The sequence below is a fragment of the Papaver somniferum genome, chromosome 2 (assembly GCF_003573695.1).
Source record: "Papaver somniferum cultivar HN1 chromosome 2, ASM357369v1, whole genome shotgun sequence".
Classification (NCBI taxonomy): Eukaryota; Viridiplantae; Streptophyta; class Magnoliopsida; order Ranunculales; family Papaveraceae; genus Papaver; species Papaver somniferum.
The window spans coordinates 192664958-192687903 of NC_039359.1; the positions used below are offsets into that span (position 1 = coordinate 192664958).

Below are 22946 nucleotides of genomic sequence, written 5' to 3' on the forward strand. Positions count from 1 at the left end.
TGACTAGGATGTCTAACAAGCCTAACACCCAAGAACCTAAGTTTATACAATCATTATACATTTCATTCATTCAAAACAAACTTCAAGATTAATACACAAATACAACTGCAATTTAAGCCTACCTGCAATTGCAGTAGCAAGCCTCTAGTGGAGCTATAAGCTATTCCTTACAATCGTCAATGTAGTTACAATCTTTCACTAGAGAGGTTCAACTCAACACCCTAATCTAACCTTCATCCCAGAATCTATGTTCCTGCAATATAGCTCAACCGCAACACAATCTGGCCCAATTACATTTCAACTCTTCTTCTTTCTTTTCAGTTATAACTGCCCAGTTCAACAACATCAACACATAACCAAATCTCAATTTCTATTATCTTCAATCCACACAACCCCAACAATAACATACACTCAACCAGACCAACCCATAACATATTCTCCAGTTCACTACCATCTCGATTTAACAGAACCATTACCCTTCCTCTAAAACAAACCTTTCCTTGTATTTAACATCATTCCAGTAGCTACCACATCAACAACAATACTCAAATCGATCCCACAACCAATTCTGTTCACAACATCTGCAATCTCCATCAAGAACAAGTCCTCTTAAAAAGAAACACAATACTCAACTGATATTCAATCCCCAATTCATTCATACCACCACCAATAATCAACACCACAATCAATCCATCCAAAATAACTTCAATTCAACATGCACATAATAGTTACCTAAATGTCAGTTTCATTATACTTTCATTAACAACTCATAACTCATCTCCAACTCAGACATATTCACAGAACCTCAACAATTGTAACCATTCAAATCAAAATATTAAAATTCAGATAATTTAGAGGCTTACCCATAACACCAATCACCACCATTTGCAATTCAGAGTTTCACACATCTCAATTCCACAGTTAAGGCAAAAGTAAAACTCCAACAGGCTCAATTCAGTTTCAATCTAAGCGACACATATCTACAATTATCAATTCATTCAATTGGAAGGGTGCCTTAAATTACCTTTTCTTCCTTTTCCTGAGTTTGCATAATCGACTGAATCAACAACATCTCCAATAACTTAGATAACCCAACTCTTCTTCTATCGATTTCAGCCTCATAATCACCTTCATCACTTTCTCAAGAACACAGCGAAACCTTAATTTTATTAACATCTTCAATCGATCTCATCTTCAAAACCTTAACCTTAATTTGATTATAATGATATCTTTAAATTCAACCGTTGGAATATGATGAAATTTGAGTATGTCGTAGTTTACCTTATTATAGAAGTACAGTAAAATTTTCACGCGGATCAGGTCACGTTTGCTACTACAAAGCTTGCACAATATATGACTATGGTCTGCTGAGTTTAAATCCCGAATAGGGGACTGATTCCTATTTATCTCATTCTCCGCTTATCGGACAAAGCTGAAATTTTAGTATGATGTTTGTATATATGAAGGTTACCTACTGTAGAAATTTCATGAAGTTCTGATCACTTTAGGTACACCAAAGTGTGAGAAATCCGGAACTGAATTCTGTATGCACGTATTGAAAGTAGTCGGGTTCTGAGTAATGTATCTTTTTAATGAACAGATGGAATGCTATGATTTTTGAGTGTGTTGTGGAATATTGAGTTGTAAGTGTACCATAAAAATTTAAAGAGGATCAGGTAAGTATTAGTACTGCAAAGATTGGACAATCTTAAACTGTGTTTCGGTGAAACAGAATTCCTTTACAGCTATCTTCATAATTTGTTATGTCATCATGCATTAATTGGCTTGCTACTTTGCATGGGTGTCATTGAGAATCACTATCACTTGTTAAGTCATCTTATTTAGACACATACTTCTCTTCTATTCTATATGCCAAAGTTCAATACAGTGGCGTACTTCATTCCGTATTGGCGTGTTTTAGCCAATTCATACGGTGCTTTTGTTGCAAGGAGTTGCTAAGGGATTTTCTTTGATTAACAATTTGGATAAGTAGCTCTGCGTGTTAGTACTGTGTAATCTAGTATCACATTTTTTTATCATGTTTACATTAGACTGTTTGGTGTTATTACTATCCTTGCTTTGTTAAGTTCTAGTATTAGTCTAAATACTAATGTAGCTAACATGTCACACCATAGAAATGGAAAAATCCAGCCAACCTGCTGAAAACAACAAGAAGAAAAATAATGTTAGGAAGAATAAGAATACGGAACCGGAAACGGAAGTGACTACGAATTACAAACAATGGACAACTCGAGAGACTGAGAAATTATTGGAACTGTTGCTAGAAGCTACACTTGAGAAGAAGAAAGACACTAGTGTATGTTTTACTAAGAGAATAGTGGAAGAGGATATACTTCCAAAACTTAACCAAGCATGTGGTTGTGAGAAATCTTTTTAGAACTATAAAGGGAAACATAGATGGCTGAAGACTAGATTTGGTCAATACCAGGATTTGTTTATATCTTGTACTTCTGGATTCGGTTGGAGAAAGAGTATAGCGGATGATATGTGGGAAAATGTTCGTGAACAAAGGGAGTTAGAATTACATGGAGACCGTTAAATTGAAGGGAAAAACAAATTATATCGTTGCACAAAATAACATACTATTGATATAGAGATATGATCATTTTCATTTATTTTTTTCTTTTTGATTAAAGATCAATGTTATTTGCAAATAAGGGTTTATTGTTTCTTAAAAGAGAATGAGTTAGGAGTGAACTCTCTCAAACTCCCCCAAACTCCCTCTAATAAACTCTCTCAAACTCCCTACACTCCCCCAAACTCCCTGAACTCAAAAACACAAAACTCTCTCAAACTCCCTACACTCTCTCAAAATCCCTGATATTTAAAATACACTCAACTCCCCCGAAATCACTCGAGGACTAACCCCCTGTAAGTTTATACAATCATTATACATTGCATTCATTCAAAACAAACTTCAAGATTAATACACAAATACAACTGCAATTTAAGCCTACCTGCAATTGTAGTAGCAAGCCTCCGGTGGAGCTATAAGCTATTTCCTACAATCGTCAATGTAGTTACAATCTTTCACTAGAGAGGTTCCACTCAACACCCTCATCTAACCTTCATCCCAGAATCTATGTTCCTGCAATATAGCTCAACCGCAACACAATCTGATCCAATTACATTTCAACTCTTCTTCTTTCTTTTCAGTTATAACTGCCCAGTTCAACAACATCAACACATAACCAAATCTCAATCTCTATTATCTTCAATCCACACAACCCCAACAATAACATACACTCAACCAGACCAACCCATAACATATTCTCCAGTTCACTACCATCTCGATTCAACAGAACCATTACCCTTCCTCTACAACAAACCTTTCCTTGTATTCAACAACATTCCAGTAGCTACCACATCAACAACAATACTCAAATCGATCCCACAACCAATTCTGTTCACAACATCTGCAATCTCCATCAAGCACAAGTCCTCTTAAACAGAAACACAATACTCAACTGATATTCAATCCCCAATTCATTCATACCACCACCAATAATCAACACCACAATCAATCCATCCAAAATAACTTCAATTCAACATACACACAATAGTTACCTAAATGTCAGTTTCATTATACTTTCATTAACAACTCATAACTCATCTCCAACTCAGACATATTCACAGAACCTCAACAATTGTAACCATTCAAATCAAAATATTAAAATTCAGATAATTTAGAGGCTTACCCATAACACCAATCACCACCATTTGCAATTCAGAGTTTCACACATCTCAATTCCACAGTTAAGGCAAAAGTAAAACTCCAACAGGCTCAATTCAGTTTCAATCTAAGCGACACATATCTACAATTATCAATTCATTCAATTGGAAGGGTGCCTTAAATTACCTTTTCTTCCTTTTCCTGAGTTTGCATAATCGACTGAATCAACAACATCTCCAATAACTTAGATAACCCAACTCTTCTTCTATCGATTTCAGCCTCATAATCACCTTCATCACTTTCTCAAGAACACAGCGAAACCTTAATTTTATTAACATCTTCAATCGATCTCATCTTCAAAACCTTAACTTATCCAATCTCGAATTAATAATTCAGTCTAACCCTAATTCACAGCAAACCCACCTCTAATCATACTTCAGAATTATCAACTTCATCTTCCATGTAACTTCATACAAACCCTAAATTCTTCAATTCATCAACGGAACCAGCTTTGCTCAAGCATCAAACAGATCGGCACTGGAATTAATTCCATCATCTTCTTATTAACAGAATTGAGCCCTAGTTTATCAATTTTAAACTATTCTTCAACCTTAACTCTGATTCTGCTTTTCTCTGATTCATCTTTATTTTAATATTCTTCAACAACAACTCGACTCCGCCATCATCTATAAATATTCATCACTGAGTTTCTTTAATCAATCCTCACTCACAGCTCATAAATCTCTCGGAGGAAGAACATAAAGAAGAGAAGAAAAATAAAAAGAAGAACAGAGAATACGAGAAAAATAAGAAGAGAAAAGAAAAGAGAAAGAAAGAGATATGGTCTCATCTTCGACCGGGGTTTATATAATACCAAGGAAATATTATTAGGACACGTGACGTACAGATAAGACATCCACCCGGTGCTTTGGAAAATGACGATTCTACCCTTCAAACCAATCTACTAATATCGTCTTCATATGATATCCAAATGACGCGTTCGACTAGTCTATTCCGCATAACTTTTCGAGACCTATGCAACGATACTAGTTTCGTATCTGGTTCGTTGTTTCATTAATTCCTAATAATTAACATACATTTTAAATTAGTCGAGTTATTATCTGCTAAGATGTCTCTTGACTAGTCTAATAGCATTGACGAACTTGAGGGTCCTTACATTCTCCCCACCTTATAAAATTTTCGTCCTCGAAAATCAAACCATTCTTCTGGTCTTCAAAAACTCCTCACCTTGAACAAAAATACTATCTCTTGTCTAAGCGCAAACAACATAAAACAAAGCACAAACCTAAATGGCTTTCTACTACTACGATTTGAGGCTCTAGGTTCAACTATACTAATTTCTATTTCATAAGATAATTGTCTCTAATTACAAGGGAGATTCCCTACGAATCTTTCTAATTGAGTTTGTAATTATCGGTTTTTTTAAAAGGACTAAACTATACTTCTATGATCAGTCATTTATTGGTTTCTAAAATAATTATACTAAACTTGTATGATCGGTCCTCTTTGAATGCAGTTGTCCTGTCAAGGTTGGCCAAGCCCAACAATGCCTTCTTACGAACAGAGAAAACACAACCTTCACTACTCCCCGGTGCTGGATTACTAATTATTAATCTATTAAAATTAATTAGTTTCTAAACTTTTACCGTAATTCTTATTAATTTACTTCGTAAATATATAAATGGTTCACGGCATTTTAAACAACTTAGTTATCAAAATTTATTTTATTTTATTTTATTATTTGTCATTATTTTTATTTATTTATTTTATCAAGATAAATAATCCAAATTCGATTCACGTCAATTTATAATATCTGATATTTTAACTTTAGTCTAATACATATACAAATTTTCTAAATATTATTTACTATAGATTTGCTACTAGTCTAATTCTTGAATATTATTATCAATTGCATTATCATTCTCATTATTCTTAAGTTGATAGTCCAGTTGGTATACTAAGTATTAATCTTCTAAATACAATTTCACATTCACGTAAGGGTTAGTATGATAGATTTTACTTATTCATACTGAGTCCATATACTATATCTCGTTAAATGTTGGCATTGGTAATTTAATATAATTTAAATTTGAGTCTGCATAAAATTATGATATATCATAATAGTCTTTAGATTTTGCTATTAATGTAAAATATCCATGAATATACGAAATTATTTTTCTTTTAATTCTAATACTAAGTATCCGAATGCCACTATTTATACTTCATATATATTTATCCTATTTTAAAGATTTATTGGATCATTTGTTAGGCTAAACATAATTTCAGTACAAAATTACTAGCAAGTTGAGTCTTTTTATTTTATACATTATATCCTTATTGAAATTTTAACTAAGTTTAATATGGTAGTAATTGGTAAATGCTAACATTACTTTATTAAAATTATTATTACCGTTTTTATCATCTATAATAACTATAATAATACTTTTATTATTAACATCGATGGTCGAACTAATATTCTAACTACTCTTTCAATTATTATTGAGTCCCAAAAATATTATTAACATTTATGTGATTATAAATTATGACCCTACGTATAAGTCAAGGTGCTTAATAAGTTTATATGTGACTTCCAAGATTTATAAATAATATTAATCTCACTATTTCTTTAATATTGTATTGTGTACCTGTTCATACTATTTATATCAATTATTCTCAAATCCATATCAGCTAAATCTATTGGTGTACCCTACAACTTTTACTTCGTTACAAACAAACAAATCAATCAATCAAATAATTCTTTTAATTGTAGATAGTTTTTAGTGATTAAGATTTATCTCACAACCCAACCCAGTTCTAAACTAATCTAGTTCACTGACTGGCACTGGCTATTCCTATTGTCACCCATATAAGATCTAATAGTGAGCTCTGATTCCAACATTGTAGCGCCCCATAAACTAGCAGCTGACTAATCCAAGAGATTAACTAAATAAAGAGGCATTATGAATCTAATTCGAATACTTAAACATTCAATTAAGAAATATGCTACAAAACTTATCCCAAAACTAACCCCGCTCAGAATATATATACATGAACTTCTCTCAAATGATACATATATAATAGTCATTTGGTTTACAGATACAATAAACAAAAAAATAACATAGCAGAAGTTAACTAATTAACGGAGTCAAAACTTGTGGCTTTCACTGCGCAACTCTGATCTGTCTCTGAAAACTGAAAGTGGGAATAATTAACATTTAACTTCTAAGTAATCATAAGCAAGATTAAGAAAAACAATATTGTTTTCCCAGACATTAAATAGTGACCAAGTGACTGAGATACACAACACGAATATGGACAAGCTCTTTCTTCAAACAATGTATACTATGGTTGTGCAATTCCGAACTCGCAAATCAACACATAATCGTAAATATGGATGTCGACAATTTCGAACTCGCAAATTGTCGACCAATATAAGCATAAAAGCTGAATTCATGTAGATATAAATGTGAAAGAGCATATCCTCACAGAAGTAAACAAACATGTATATGGACAAACTCCTTCTTCAAACAATGTATACTATGGTTGTGCAATTCCGAACTCGCAAATCCACACCTAATCGTAAATATGGATATCGACAATTCCGAACTCGCAAACTGTCAACCGATATAAGCATAAAAGCTGAATTCATGTAGATATAAATGTGAAGGAGCGTAGACTATATACCACAAGTGGAAATTCTCATTTTCCATAAAAATTCATAATGACATACCTTAAAAGTCCTTTCTATTTCATGGAAAGATTCAAAGAATCAACAGAATTATCATAATGCAATTTAAACAAAGCATGGAATGCATAGACGGACAATGCATGGTTTGTTAAATATAAACTTTTGTAAAAGAAACAACAATCGTTACAAAAGAGCCAAATGTATTCCCACATCTTTTGATGACAAGCCACGTCTACCTCGAGATCCACGATCCACTGATTCATCCTTTGAATCGATCGTTGTTAATAGACTAACTGTTAATCACACAAGAAGTCTAAGAATCTAGCCAAAAGGCTCACACATGAATCATACAAGTCTTTCTAATGATTCTAGGCCCATTTAAGGTTCTACATCTTTTATTTATCTATCTTTAGCATAGCTAAGGTTTACTAATTGAATTGGGTTGGTTCTATAGTCTATTAGATAAGTCTTGTGAACATCTACAACTTTGTAGAAGAAGCCAAAGGTTAATTCGGACCATAAGTGGTCCAAACGCTAATTAAGATTGATGCACCTAATCCCAATCCCATGGGCCTGATCCGGTACGGCCCACTAGTCCGGCCCACTACACAAGACCTGACCCAACTGGGTCAATCTAACGATCACTGACTGTCAAAGGGTCAACTAACAGTCCACGTCAAGTCAAAGTCCGGGGTCAATGGTCAAATAAGTTAAAGACTAAATCGGTCAAGTGAGTCGAGACTGGTCCACTGAGTCAAATCGTATCAACTCAGTTAGATACCCTGAGTCATCTAGGTATAAAAACAGTCAGATAATCTGACTGGGATGTCTAACAAGCCTAACACCCAAGAACCTAACAGGGGGTTAGTCGTGGGAGAGTTCGAGAGATTTTAATGTATTTAGGTTTTCTCCTGTTAGTCCTGAGGGAGTTTGAGGGAGTCTCTCCAAATCTCCGTTAGTCGTGGGGGAGTTTAGAGGAGTCTCCTAAATTCTCTAGAAAACACATGTTAGTCGCTGGGGAGTTTAAAAAAAGCTCTTGAACTCCCTGTTAGTCATAAAACCCTACAATACTAGGGAGTTGGTTGCTTTAGGGAGTTCGAAGGAGTTTTTAGTGTATTTTGGTCTCACAACAAATCTCTCAAAAGAGTAGAGATTTGGGAAGGAATTTGGTGCGTAGAAAACCATAGGAGAAAGAAGAGGAAACGTTTTTTTCCAGGTATGTTTTTTTTCTTCTTTGATCTCAATGATTGTTTATAATAGTTTTATTTGTGTACTATTTTGATTTTTTTTCATATCTTTGATATCCATGATTGTTTATTTTGATTGTGTGTATAGTTTTTTTTTGTGGGTACTCTATCTCTGTCAAAACCCTAATTTGTGGTTCAAAAGATCTTGATAAGAAATTGCATGATTTGATTATAATGATATCTTTAAATTCAACCGTTGGAATATGATGAAATTTGAGTATGTCGTAGTTTACCTTGTTATAGAAGTACAGTAAAATTTTCACGCGGATCAGGTCACGTTTGCTACTACAAAGCTTGCACAATATATGACTATGGTCTGCTGAGTTTAAATCCCGAATAGGGGACTGATTCCTATTTATCTCATTCTCCGCTTATCGGACAAAGCTGAAATTTTAGTATGATGTTTGTATATATGAAGGTTACCTACTGTAGAAATTTCATGAAGTTCTGATCACTTTAGGTACACCAAAGTGTGAGAAATCCTGAACTGAATTCTGTATGCACGTATTGAAAGTAGTCGGGTTCTGAGTAATGTATCTTTTTAATGAACAGCTGGAATGCTATGATTTTTGAGTGTGTTGTGGAATATTGAGTTGTAAGTGTACCATAAAAATTTAAAGAGGATCAGGTAAGTATTAGTACTGCAAAGATTGGACAATCTTAAACTGTGTTTCGGTGAAACAGAATTCCTTTACAGCTGTCTTCATAATTTGTTATGTCATCATGCATTAATTGGATTGCTACTTTGCATGGGTGTCATTGAGAATCACTATCACTTGTTAAGTCATCTTATTTAGACACATACTTCTCTTCTATTCTATATGCCAAAGTTCAATACAGTGGCGTACTTCATTCCGTATTGGCGTGTTTTAGCCAATTCATACGGTGCTTTTGTTGCAAGGAGTTGCTAAGGGATTTTCTTTGATTAACAATTTGGATAAGTAGCTCTGCGTGTTAGTACTGTGTAATCTAGTATCACATTTTTTTTATCATGTTTACATTAGACTGTTTGGTGTTATTACTATCCTTGCTTTGTTAAGTTCTAGTATTAGTCTAAATACTAATGTAGCTAACATGTCACACCATAGAAATGGAAAAATCCAGCCAACCTGCTGAAAACAACAAGAAGAAAAATAATGTTAGGAAGAATAAGAATACGGAAACGGAAACGGAAGTGACTACGAATTACAAACAATGGACAACTCGAGAGACTGAGAAATTATTGGAACTGTTGCTAGAAGCTACACTTGAGAAGAAGAAAGACACTAGTGTATGTTTTACTAAGAGAATAGTGGAAGAGGATATACTTCCAAAACTTAACCAAGCATGTGGTTGTGACAAATCTTTTTAGAACTATAAAGGGAAACATAGATGGCTGAAGACTAGATTTGGTCAATACCAGGATTTGTTTATATCTTGTACTTCTGGATTCGGTTGGAGAAAGAGTATAGCGGATGATATGTGGGAAAATGTTCGTGAACAAAGGGAGTTAGAATTACATGGAGACCGTTAAATTGAAGGGAAAAACAAATTATATCGTTGCACAAAATAACATACTATTGATATAGAGATATGATCATTTTCATTTATTTTTTTCTTTTTGATTAAAGATCAATGTTATTTGCAAATAAGGGTTTATTGTTTCTTAAAAGAGAATGAGTTAGGAGTGAACTCTCTCAAACTCCCCCAAACTCCCTCTAATAAACTCTCTCAAACTCCCTACACTCCCCCAAACTCCCTGAACTCAAAAACACAAAACTCTCTCAAACTCCCTACACTCTCTCAAAATCCCTGATATTTAAAATACACTCAACTCCCCCGAAATCACTCGAGGACTAACCCCCTGTAAGTTTATACAATCATTATACATTGCATTCATTCAAAACAAACTTCAAGATTAATACACAAATACAACTGCAATTTAAGCCTACCTGCAATTGTAGTAGCAAGCCTCCAGTGGAGCTATAAGCTATTTCCTACAATCGTCGATGTAGTTACAATCTTTCACTAGAGAGGTTCCACTCAACACCCTCATCTAACCTTCATCCCAGAATCTATGTTCCTGCAATATAGCTCAACCGCAACACAATCTGATCCAATTACATTTCAACTCTTCTTCTTTCTTTTCAGTTATAACTGCCCAGTTCAACAACATCAACACATAACCAAATCTCAATCTCTATTATCTTCAATCCACACAACCCCAACAATAACATACACTCAACCAGACCAACCCATAACATATTCTCCAGTTCACTACCATCTCGATTCAACAGAACCATTACCCTTCCTCTACAACAAACCTTTCCTTGTATTCAACAACATTCCAGTAGCTACCACATCAACAACAATACTCAAATCGATCCCACAACCAATTCTGTTCACAACATCTGCAATCTCCATCAAGCACAAGTCCTCTTAAACAGAAACACAATACTCAACTGATATTCAATCCCCAATTCATTCATACCACCACCAATAATCAACACCACAATCAATCCATCCAAAATAACTTCAATTCAACATACACACAATAGTTACCTAAATGTCAGTTTCATTATACTTTCATTAACAACTCATAACTCATCTCCAACTCAGATATATTCACCGAAAAACAATAATGTTTTCCCAGACATTAAATAGTGACCAAGTCACTGAGATACACAACACGAATATGGACAAGCTCTTTCTTCAAACAATGTATACTATGGTTGTGCAATTCCGAACTCGCAAATCAACACCTAATCGTAAATATGGATGTCGACAATTTCGAACTCGCAAATTGTCGACCAATATAAGCATAAAAGCTGAATTCATGTAGATATAAATGTGAAAGAGCATATCCTCACATAAGTAAACAAACATGTATATGGACAAACTCCTTCTTCAAACAATGTATAATATGGTTGTGCAATTCCGAACTCGCAAATCCACACTTAATCGTAAATATGGATGTCGACAATTCCGAACTCGCAAACTGTCGACCGATATAAGCATAAAAGCTGAATTCATGTAGATATAAATGTGAAGGAGCGTAGACTATATACCACAAGTGGAAATTCTCATTTCCCATAAAAAATCATAATGACATACCTTAAAAGTCCTTTCTATTTCATGGAAAGATTCAAAGAATCAACAGAATTATCATAATGCAATTTAAACAAAGCATGGAATGCATAGACAGACAATGCATGGTTTGTCAAATATAAACTTTTGTAAAAGAAAAAACAATGGTTACAAAAGATCCAAATGTATTCCCACATCTTTTGATGACAAGCCACGTCTATCTCGAGATCCACGATCCACTGGTTCATCCTTTGAATCGATCGTTGTTAATAGACTAACTGTTAATCACACAAGAAGTCTAAGAATCTAGCCAAAAGTCTCACACATGAATCATACAAGTCTTTCTAATGATTCTAGGCCCATTTAAGGTTCTACATCTTTTATTTATTTATCTTTAGCATAGCTAAGGTTTACTAATTGAATTGGGTTGGTTCTATAGTCTATTAGATAAGTCTTGTGAACATCTACAACTTTGTAGAAGAAGACAAAGGTTAATTCGGACCATAAGTGGTCCAAACACTAATTAAGATTGATGCCCCTAAGCCCAAGACCGTGGGCCTGATCCGGTACGGCCCACTAGTCTGGCCCACTACACAAGACCTGACCCAACTGGGTCAATCTAACGGTCACTGACTGTCAAAGGGTCAACTAACAGTCCACGTCAAGTCAAAGACCTGGGTCAATGGTCAAATAAGTCAAAGACTAAATCGGTCAAGTGAGTCGAGACTGGTCCACTGAGTCAAATCGGATCAACTCAGTTAGATACCCTGAGTCAGCTAGGTATAAAAACAGTCAGATAATCTAACTGGGATGTCTAACAAGCCTAACACCCAAGAACTTAAGTTTATACAATCATTATACATTCTATTCATTCAAAACAAACTTCAAGATTAATACACAAATACAACTGCAATTTAAGCCTACCTGCAATTGCAGTAGCAAGCCTCCAGTGGAGCTATAAGCTATTCCCTACAATCGTCAATGTAGTTACAATCTTTCACTAGAGAGGTTCAACTCAACACCCTCATCTAACCTTCATCCCAGAATCTATGTTCCTGCAATATAGCTCAACCGCAACACAATCTGGCCGAATTACATTTCAACTCTTCTTCTTTCTTTTCAGTTATAACTGCCCAATTCAACAACATCAACACATAACCAAATCTCAATCTCTATTATCTTCAATCCACACAACCCCAAAAATAACATACACTCAACAAGACCAACCCATAACATATTCTCCAGTTCACCACCATCTCGATTCAACAGAACCATTCCCCTTCCTCTACAACAAACCTTTCCCTGTATTCAACAACATTCCAGTAGCTACCACATCAACAACAATGCTCAAATTGATCCCACAACCAATTCTGTTCACAACATCTGCAATCTCCATCAAGCACAAGTCCTCTTAAACAGAAACACAATACTCAACTGATATTCAATCCCCAATTCATTCATACCACCACCAATAATCAACACTACAATCAATCCATCCAAAATAACTTCAATTCAACATACACATAATAGTTACCTAAATGTCAGTTTCATTATACTTTCATTAACAACTCATAACTTATCTCCAACTCAGATATATTCACCGAACCTCAACAATTGTTACCATTCAAATCAAAATACTAAAATTCAGATAATTTAGAGGCTTACCCATAACACCAATCACCACCATTTGCAATTCAGAGTTTCACACATCTCAATTCCACAGTTAAGGCAAAAGTAAAACTCCAGCAGGCTCAATTCAGTTTTAATCTAAACGACACATATCTACAATTATCAGTTCATTGAATTGGAAGGGTGCCTTAAATTACCTTTTCTTCCTTTTCCTGAGTTTGCATAATCGACTGAATCAACAACATCTCCAATAACTTAGATAACCCAACTCTTCTTCTATCGATTTCAGCCTCATAATCACCTTCATCACTTTCTCAAGAACACAACGAAACCTTAATTTTATTAAAATCTTCAATCGATATCATCTTCAAAACCTTAACTTATCCAATCTCGAATTAATAATTCGGTCTAACCCTAATTCACAGCAAACCCACCTCTAATCATACTTCAGAATTATCAACTTCATCTTCCATGTAACTTCTTACAAACCCTAAATTCTTCAATTCATCAACAGAACCAGCTTTGCTCAAGCATCAAACAGATAGGCACTGGAATTAATTCCATTATCTTCTTATTAACAGAATTGAGCCCTAGTTTATCAATTTTAAACTATTCTTCAACCTTAACTCTGATTATGCTTCTCTCTGATTCATCTTTCTTTTAATATTCTTCAACAACAACTCGACTCCGCCATCATCTATAAATCTTCATCACTGAGTTTCTTTAATCAATCCTCACTCACAGCTCATAAATCTCTCGGAGGAAGAACATAAAGAAGAGAAGAAAAAGAAAAAGAAGAACAGAGAATACGAGAAAAATAAGAAGAGGAAAGAAAAGAGAAAGAAAGAGATATGGTCTCATCTTCGACCGGGGTTCAGAAAATACCAAGGAATTATTATTAGGACACGTGACGTACAGATAAGGCATCCACCCGGTGCTTTGAGAAAATGACGATTCTACCCTTCAAACCAATCTACTAATATCTTCTTCATCTGATATCCAAATGACTCGTTCGACTAGTCTATTCCGCATAACTTTTCGAGACCTATGCAACGATACTAGTTTCGTATCTTGTTCGTTGTTTCATTAATTCCTATTAATCAACATAAATTTTAAATTAGTCGAGTTATTATCTGCTAAGATGTCTCTTGACTAGTCTAATAGCGTTGACGAACTTGAGGGTCCTTACATTCTCCCCACTGATGAGTGCCAAATAATGTATATATTTATCCCTTTTTGTTGGCAATTTAACTCATCTTTTATGCATTAATTCTACATTTTATCCCATATTCTGTATTTTCATTGTTTTCAAGAATAAATATTTTTATTAATTCATTTTGCATTTTTAGGTAATAAATAAAGTTCGGATGAGTCGCGGAGCGAAAAGAGCAGAAAAGCAGTGAAAAGCCGGGAGAAATCACGCAAGGAAGCCGCGAAGAATGGAGCGCACGTCCAAAAAGCTGGAAATGGGCTCAAGAAGAAGAAAGTTGTTCTTAAAGAAGAAGTGGGCTCAAGGTTTTCCAAGCCCAAACCCATATTCTATACCCAAAAGCCTAAAACCCAAATCCATACCCGCTTGCGTCTTCAGCCATCAGATCAGTTCTCAGAAGCATCCGACGGTCGCTCCCTTGCTGTGCATCGAAGTTTGATATCTCCGCCTAACACTACAACACCTAACTCCATCTGGCGTCGTTGATTTTGTTGTATTATATAATCCAGCGGTCGCTACAAGCTTCACTTCATCTCACCGTCCGATTGATCTTTCATCTCCCTATCCCACGGCTCAGCGTCGCAGAGCATCAAACTCGATACACTCGCCTCACACCCTAGCGACCGAGCACCTACACCCCAAACAAACGCACCCTTCCCCTTTCTCCATCGAACCCATCTCCTCCATCACCCCCCTATGCAGAACCACCATACCCCGTACCACCACCATGTCCGTCTCCATCACCACCACCTCACCCCAAATCACTCCACTATTTTCTCCCCAACTCTACTCTACCTAAGCCCATCATCACCATCACGTACCATCTCTTTAGCATCACTAATAACCTCAATTTCTCATCTCTCTGCTCACTGAAACCCTAGGTGAGAAATTGGGGATATAAGTGATGATTAAAGCATCAATTGGAGCATGGGAGGAACGAGAAGAAGCAGGAGAAGAGTGGGTCGACGAGATGGAGCGAGTATCTCATCAACAGTAGGTAAATCAATTTCACCAAACCCTAGTTCTACTGATTTTGGGGGAAAATTGGGGGAAAACCCAAAAATGTGTAATGGGTATAAATTGATGTTATGTGAAGTGTGTAGGGGACACTGTATACCTCTCTGGACTAGCCAGTAGAGAATTGGCCACATAATTTTTATGAATTTCAATTTCAGTGCTTATCTGTTGACAGTTGAAATTTGCTTATGTTTGTAGTTGTCTGATATGTTGCAAATTGTGTCTAAATTATATCTTATGATGAATGTATGTTGCTACTTCATGGTTAGCATGAGCTAATCAGCTTCAGGCCAAGGCTCAGTGAAGCCTTGTGCACTGTCAAGTGTAAATGAGCTAGGATAGTTACTTCCTTGTATGTTTTGATTGTGCAAATGAGAGATGCCAATGCTCATAGAGCCTGTGATTGGCTGTACTGTCAAAAGACAGCCAATGCTAGGGGTAGACTAGTGAGCAATTTGGTGTTCTTCCATTTCTAGTTGTATGCTTAGGAATGAACATAACCTAGAAACATGTCATTTGATTAGGACACAAGGTGGATCATAAGCCTTGGCTTACCCACCAATTCCCTCTCAGAAACTTTCATTTTTCAGTCCTGTGTGCTTGTATTTCAGTTATTTTCTTGCCTTTTATTTTCTTGCACTTTGAAGCCTTTTGTGCACTGAAGTCAGTGCACAAACTCACCCTGCCCTTGGCTTCCAAGCCTTGGTTATTTGCTGCTTTTCTTGGCTGTTTCTTTGCTGCTTTACCTTCCAAGCCTTGGTTATTGTCTGTGCTTCTTTTCCTAGCTTGTTTCTTTATTGCTTTACCTTGCATCTTTGGTTCATGCCATTTACATGCCCTTAGCTCACTGCCATAGTGCATTGTCACCATTGTTAGCCTAGGAAAACTTCTTATATGCTCCTCTCCCTGTGGACAAACCCCTACTCACCCTTTTATTACAAATCTTGACCTTGTATACTTGCAAGTGTTTCTGTGTGCTTTCTAATCATCACACCAAGTTTTTGGCGCCGCTGCCGGGGAGCTGGCTGCCATATTTTTGAAGTTTTCATAGCTGTTGTGGCCTTGTTGTGCTTGCCTAGTTGTGTGTGTTCATTGCTATCTTGTTCACTTGCTAACTGCTGCTGGAGCTGTGCATTATTTGTTGTTGCTGCCAAGCCTGCTGCAAAGCCTGCTGCTGCTGTTGCTGCTGCTGTTGCTGTTGCTGCTGGTGCTGGTGCCTTCTCTGCCAAGCTGTGCTGTGCTGTTGCTGCCAAGCCAAAGTCTGCTGCTGCTGTTGCTGTTGCTGGTGAACCAAAGCAACTGCTGCTGCCAAGTGAAGCTGCTGGGCTGCCAACTGAAGTGAAGCTGCTGGGCTCTGCCCTCTTCTAGTGGGCTTGTACTTTTCTGAATTGGGCTTCACCAAGTGCTGCTGGGCTCTGCCTCCTTTTGTTGCTGGGCTCGTGGTCTTCTGTGAGCTGGGCTTCGTTGCTGCTTCTGCTGGGCTCTGCTCCACCTGTTGCTGCTGGGCTTGGACGTGAGCTGCTTAGGACGATCCTAAAGCCCAACTGGGCTGTGCAACTAAAAGGGGACTAAAAGCCTATTTTTGGGCTTCCCTCCAAAAACAAGTAAGCCTAACCCATGAGTTAACCCACTTGGGCCTCATTTAAATTCAAATTTGGGCTTGTAATAATTAATTTAATTATTTATTTGGGATTGTAATAATTTTTATTTTCTTTTTCTTTTTTCTTATATTTGGGACTGTAATTATTTTTTTTTGTTTTCTTTTATTTTTCTTTTTTCTTTTATGGGTTTGTTTTAATTATTATTATTGTTTTTTATTTATTTTCTTTTATGAGTTGTGATAATTTATGCTAGGTTTAGTTCAAAATTTTTTTTTCCAAAGCCCAATTTTTTTTAAAAAAAACCAAAAACAAAACCCCTTCTTTAAACCAAAACCCATTCAAAACCAAATCTTCATAACCCTTGTGGGCCAAATTGTTTCCGATTGCTCTATCTGACCAACATGTTAGTTAAGGTACCTACTAGGACATGATTGTGACCTACAGAGACCAGACAAACAGACTTGTTAGAATTAACCCAGACGAACCTATCGAAATTCTAAGTTCTGAGGGAGACAGTCCAGATCAACCAGAAACAATGGGAGAACCACGTACCCTCAAGGATTATATGTACCCAACTAGAGCCAGTCAACCTTCTTGTATTTTGCTTCCCGAGGCTAATGGCCATTATGAGCTGAAATCAAGCACAATACAGATGCTTTCTATTTTTAGAGGTGTTGAGAATGAAAACCCGTACTACCACGTGAGAGAATTCGAGGAAATTTGTGGAACTCTGCGTTTCACTCAAATGACCGACGAAACCCTGAAGTTAAGGCTTTTTCCTTTCTCCCTGAAAGATAAGGCAAAGGCCTGGCTCTATGCTTTACAGCCTCAATCCATCATGACATGGGATGACCTCATAAAGGAGTTTTTCAAAAAGTTTTTCCCGAACCACAAGACTGCGACAATTCGTCAAAGTCTGAATAGCTTTGTGCAATTAGAAGGTGAGACCTTAGCTAGATACCTGGAGAGATTCAATGAATTATTGCTCCAATGTCCCCATCATGGTTTTGAAAAATGGAGACTTGTGCAAATTTTGTATGAAGGTCTAGATGTGTCCACCCGAACAACGGTTGAGTCGATGTGTAATGGTCTATTCGTAGATAAAACTGCTGACGCGTCTTGGGACTTCTTATTGAAGTAGCTGAAAAGACGCAACAGTGGGAATCCATCCGTGAAACCAGAAAGACTACATCCGAAGCAAAGGCTTTTAGGATTGAAGCGGATTTTGAGGGTAGAGCAAACATGGCATCAATAGTTAGGAGATTAGAAGAGTTAGAACTACATAAAAATTCAAAACCTTCCACCACTACTCTCCGAGAACATGTCGCTTCATCTGTTTGTGCTGCTTGTAACGACCCCAACCATCAATTCCAAAATTGTCCAGATTTGCTTGCAGTCCAGGAGTCTAGGCTTGAACAGGCACATGCCATGTTTCAAAACCAGAGCATAACCCTTATTCACAGACCTACAATCCAGGATGGAGAAACCACCCTAACTTTTCATGGTCAAAAGGACCCACTCAAGGAGGACCATCTCAACCCAATCAGAGCTATCAAAACAATCAGGGATATCAGAACAATCAAGGTTATCAACACCCGAGAAACCCTCAACAACAATCAAACTCTCAACAACAATCATATCCTCAACAAATACACAAGAGATTATCCACCCTAGAGGAAATGTTCCAGAGTTTGATGCAAAGTCAGAAAAATCTAGATCAAAAGATGGATCAAATATGTGAGAGAGAAAAGGGTAAACTTCCGAGCCAACCCCAACAAAATCCAAAGAGGATATTTCAAACAGGCACAACATCCTGCACTGAAACCTCACCTGATCAAATCCATGCCATTACCACCCTCCGAAGTGGTAAAGTCATCGAGAACAACGTGGGCGAACCTAATGAATCTGATACAAATTCCACGCTGTCTCCACAACCCCAGAAAACCAAAGAATCTGAGCAAGTTGGAAAATCTGACAATTCTACTGCTGTGAATGTCCCTTTGCCAACTCATCTTCCTGTTGCCCATTTCCTCAAAGATTGATCTATCAACAGAAAAGTACCCATTACAATGAGATGTTAGATCTGTTCAAGAGAGTCAACATCAACATTCCTTTTCTTGAAGCAATCAAGCAAATCCCTGCTTATGCCAAATTCCTCAAAGACTTGTGACTCAAAAGCGCAAGCTCAATGTGCAAAAACGTGCTTTCTTAGCTGAGCAGGTAGTTCCATCATTCTGAACAAAACTCCACCCAAGTTTAGGGATCCAGGATGTCCAACAATTTCTTGCACTATAGGAGAACACACGGTCAATAAAGCGTTATTAGACCTAGGTGCAAGTGTTAACCTACTGCCATATTCTGTTTATGAGCAGTTAGGTCTTGGGGAGTTGAAACCAACATCTATCACTCTACAACTGGCAGACCGATCTGTCAAGATTCCTCGTGGAGTGGTCGAAGATGTTTTGATCAAGGTTGACAAATTCTATTTTCCCGTAGACTTCATTGTCTTAGACACTCAACCTGTACAAAACCCAGACTGTCACATTCCTGTCATCTTAGGACGTCCTTTCTTGGCTACGTCCAACGCGTCATCAACTGTCGGAATGGAGTGTTAAAACTGTCTTTTGGTAACATGACGGTAGAATTGAATGTGTTCGATATTAGTCAACAACCTGTGAATCTTGATGATGATGATGTACATGAAGTTAATATGATTGAAGGATTAATGCAAGATTCGTTGACTAACATTCTATCCGTTGACCCCTTTCAAGCATGTATGGAGAACTTTAACCCTGATTTCTATGATGATGCATACTGTAGTGACGTCCTATCTCTGCTCGAATCTGTACCTCAAATGGACGTCACTGAAAGGAAATATGAAGTGGAACAACCCCTATTCTCTGATTCCAAGCTTATTCCATCCATTGTTGAGCCACCCAAGCTTGAATTGAAACATTGCCTAGTACGTTGAAGTACGCATTCCTAGGTTCTTCTGATACTTTACCTGTCATTATTTCATCATGTTTAGACACGGAACAGGAAAGTAAGCTTTTAGAAGTACTTAAGGAACACAAAGAGGCCTTAGGATGGACCATCTCAGATCTCAAAGGAATTAGTCCCACCATTTGCATGCACCACATTAACCTTGAAGAGAATGCCAAACCATCGAGGGAAATGCAAAGGAGACTTAATCCTAACATGAGAGATGTAGTCAAAGGAGAGATCCTGAAACTACTTGATGCGGGTATCATATACCCAATTCCCGATAGCAAATGGGTTAGTCCCATTCAAGTTGTGCCTAAGAAGTCAGGCATTACTGTTGTTCAGAACGACAAGAATGAATTAGTCCCTACTCGTACAATCACAGGATGGCGAGTATGCATCGACTACAGGAAGTTGAACACAGTAACAAGGAAGGATCACTTCCCGCTCCCTTTCATTGACCAAATGCTAGAACGTGTGTCTGGACACAGTCACTACTGTTTTCTAGATGGCTTTTCCGGTTATAACCCCATTTTGATTGTGGAGATTTTTGATGTTTGGGGGATAGACTTCATGGGTCCATTTCCCATGTCTGACAGCAAGTTGTACATCCTAGTCGCAGTTGATTACGTTTCTAAGTGGGTAGAAGCCATAGCAACCAGAACAAATGACCACAAGGTGGTACTTTCATTTCTAAAGGAGAACATATTTTCACGTTTTGGTACCCCTAGAGCTATCATCAGTGACGGCGGTTCACATTTTCGTAACAAGTACTTTGAGTCTTTAGTACGCAAGTATGGCATAACTCACAAGGTTGCTACTCCGTACCACCCTCAGACTAGTGGACAAGTGGAAGTGTCTAATAGGGAAATTAAGCACATTCTGGAGAAGACGGTCAACCCGTCCAGGAAAGATTGGTCATTGAGATTGAATGATGCTTTGTGGGCCTATAGAACAGCTTATAAGACACCAATTGGCATGTCCCCCTATCGTCTAGTGTATGGAAAGCCGTGCCATCTACCTGTGGAATTAGAACATCGTGCCTACTGGGCAATCAAAGAGCTGAACTTTTCTCTGGACGAAGCTGGAATTCAAGGAAACTTCAACTCAACGAGTTGGAAGAATTGAGAAATGAGGCTTATGACAGTGCCAAGCTGTACAAGCAGAAGATGAAGATATTTCATGATAAGCGTATTCTGCGCAAATCCTTCACTCCTGGTCAGAAAGTCTTGCTGTATGACTCCCGATTACATCTTTTTCCAGGAAAACTGCGTTCCAGATGGAAGGGTCCGTACCTAGTACGCACAGTTTTTCCTCATGGAGCTGTAGAGCTGGAGGATGTCTCCAACAAGAACGTTTTCAAAGTCAACGGGCAGAGATTAAAGCCATTCCTTGAGCCATTTCCACCCGACATTGAAACAACCAACCTGGAGGACCCAGTCTATGTGGACTAAACTGGTCCACTCTTTCCCTAAATAACCAAACAGTTTTCCAAATTTCCCTAAAAACCAAAATTTTCGTTTTCCCATCAAAACCAAATGTTTTTCCCAACAAAACCAAATTTTTTCCAAAAAGTCCAATCCCATTAAAAACCAAATTTTCTTGTAGATAATGTGTTAGTTAAATTTCCCTTTTGTATATATTTTGTGCTCATCCATTGTGACTCTAATATGAGGATAATGTTAGTAATTCCCTTGAATAACGGAGTTTTAATCGAGCTCCCGTACAATCGGGTATTCTCTCTCCTTTTACTCTCTCAGCATGTTCCTCTTCATATATTGTTTTATAATTCTTTCCATATTTGAAACATTGAGGACAATGTTTAGTTTAGGTTTGGGGGTATAGAGTAGATACCATGATAATTTGCTATAATTGAAAACGAACTCCTTCTTCTTTTGAAAAAAATTGAAAAATTCAAAATTCAAAAAAATTAAAAAAATGAAAAAATCATAAAAATGGAGCTCATTTACCTTGAAATGTTGACTCTTGTGCAAATATGTATTTTTATTAGGAGTCTTAGTCTAGATATTTAGGCACCCTGATTCTAGCACAATTCACATAGTGATAAGAAATTTGCACGCGCACGATCTACCAATACATGTATGGCCTCGATCTTCAAGGTGTTTGATAGGAAGTTACGATTGCCAATCACTTTAGAATACTGAACGAAACTGACTAGCTTGTTCTTTGGTTGGTTGGGATAGAAGGTGGAGGTTACATTAAGAAAGACAACCATCGAATTTAACTGGGTGCATCAAAAAGGGCTACCTCTTGCAAAGTGTCATGTAATTTTTGTTTCCTTTTGTATTGTATCAAAAGTGTTTCCTTCTTAAAAAAAAAAAAAAAAAAAAAAACGATGTATATATTCAAAAAAAAAAAAAAATCAGAAAAATACCAAAAAAAAATCAAGTATTTATCAATTCCATCATCTCTTGTTCCAAAAATAAAAGAGAATTGTCAATGTAAATAAGAGTCATGTAAAGAGTTATTTTGTTGTTTTTTTTGTAATAAGCAAGGAAGGGTGTATGCCATTGATGTACAACGCGAGCAATTGTGAAATACCTCCAACTCATTCACAATTCTCGTAAAGTCCGGACAGCTAGCTAGATTTCGACCTCAGTTCTTAGCCTGAGAAACTATCTCTTGGTGATTAGTAGTCATGACTTCAGATCTTTCTTTACACATGTGTAGATACACTTTACACTCTTATCACATGTCTTTTTTTGTTATCAGTGCTAGGATTGTGCCTTTGATAGCTAGATTGACATATCCATTTTGCTGGGAGCTTAAC

At 36.8% G+C, this 22946-nt stretch overlaps 1 long non-coding RNA gene across 1 annotated transcript; it reads right to left on the reverse strand.

Annotated features, from left to right (window-relative positions):
- Window positions 1–41: 41 nt before the first annotated feature.
- On the reverse strand, window positions 42–4517 carry LOC113350084. Its single transcript, XR_003360597.1, has 2 exons — window positions 4064–4517; window positions 42–1207 (listed from the first exon to the last, which is right to left on the reverse strand). It is a non-coding gene; the product is annotated as an uncharacterized LOC113350084 (long non-coding RNA).
- Window positions 4518–22946: the final 18429 nt, after the last annotated feature.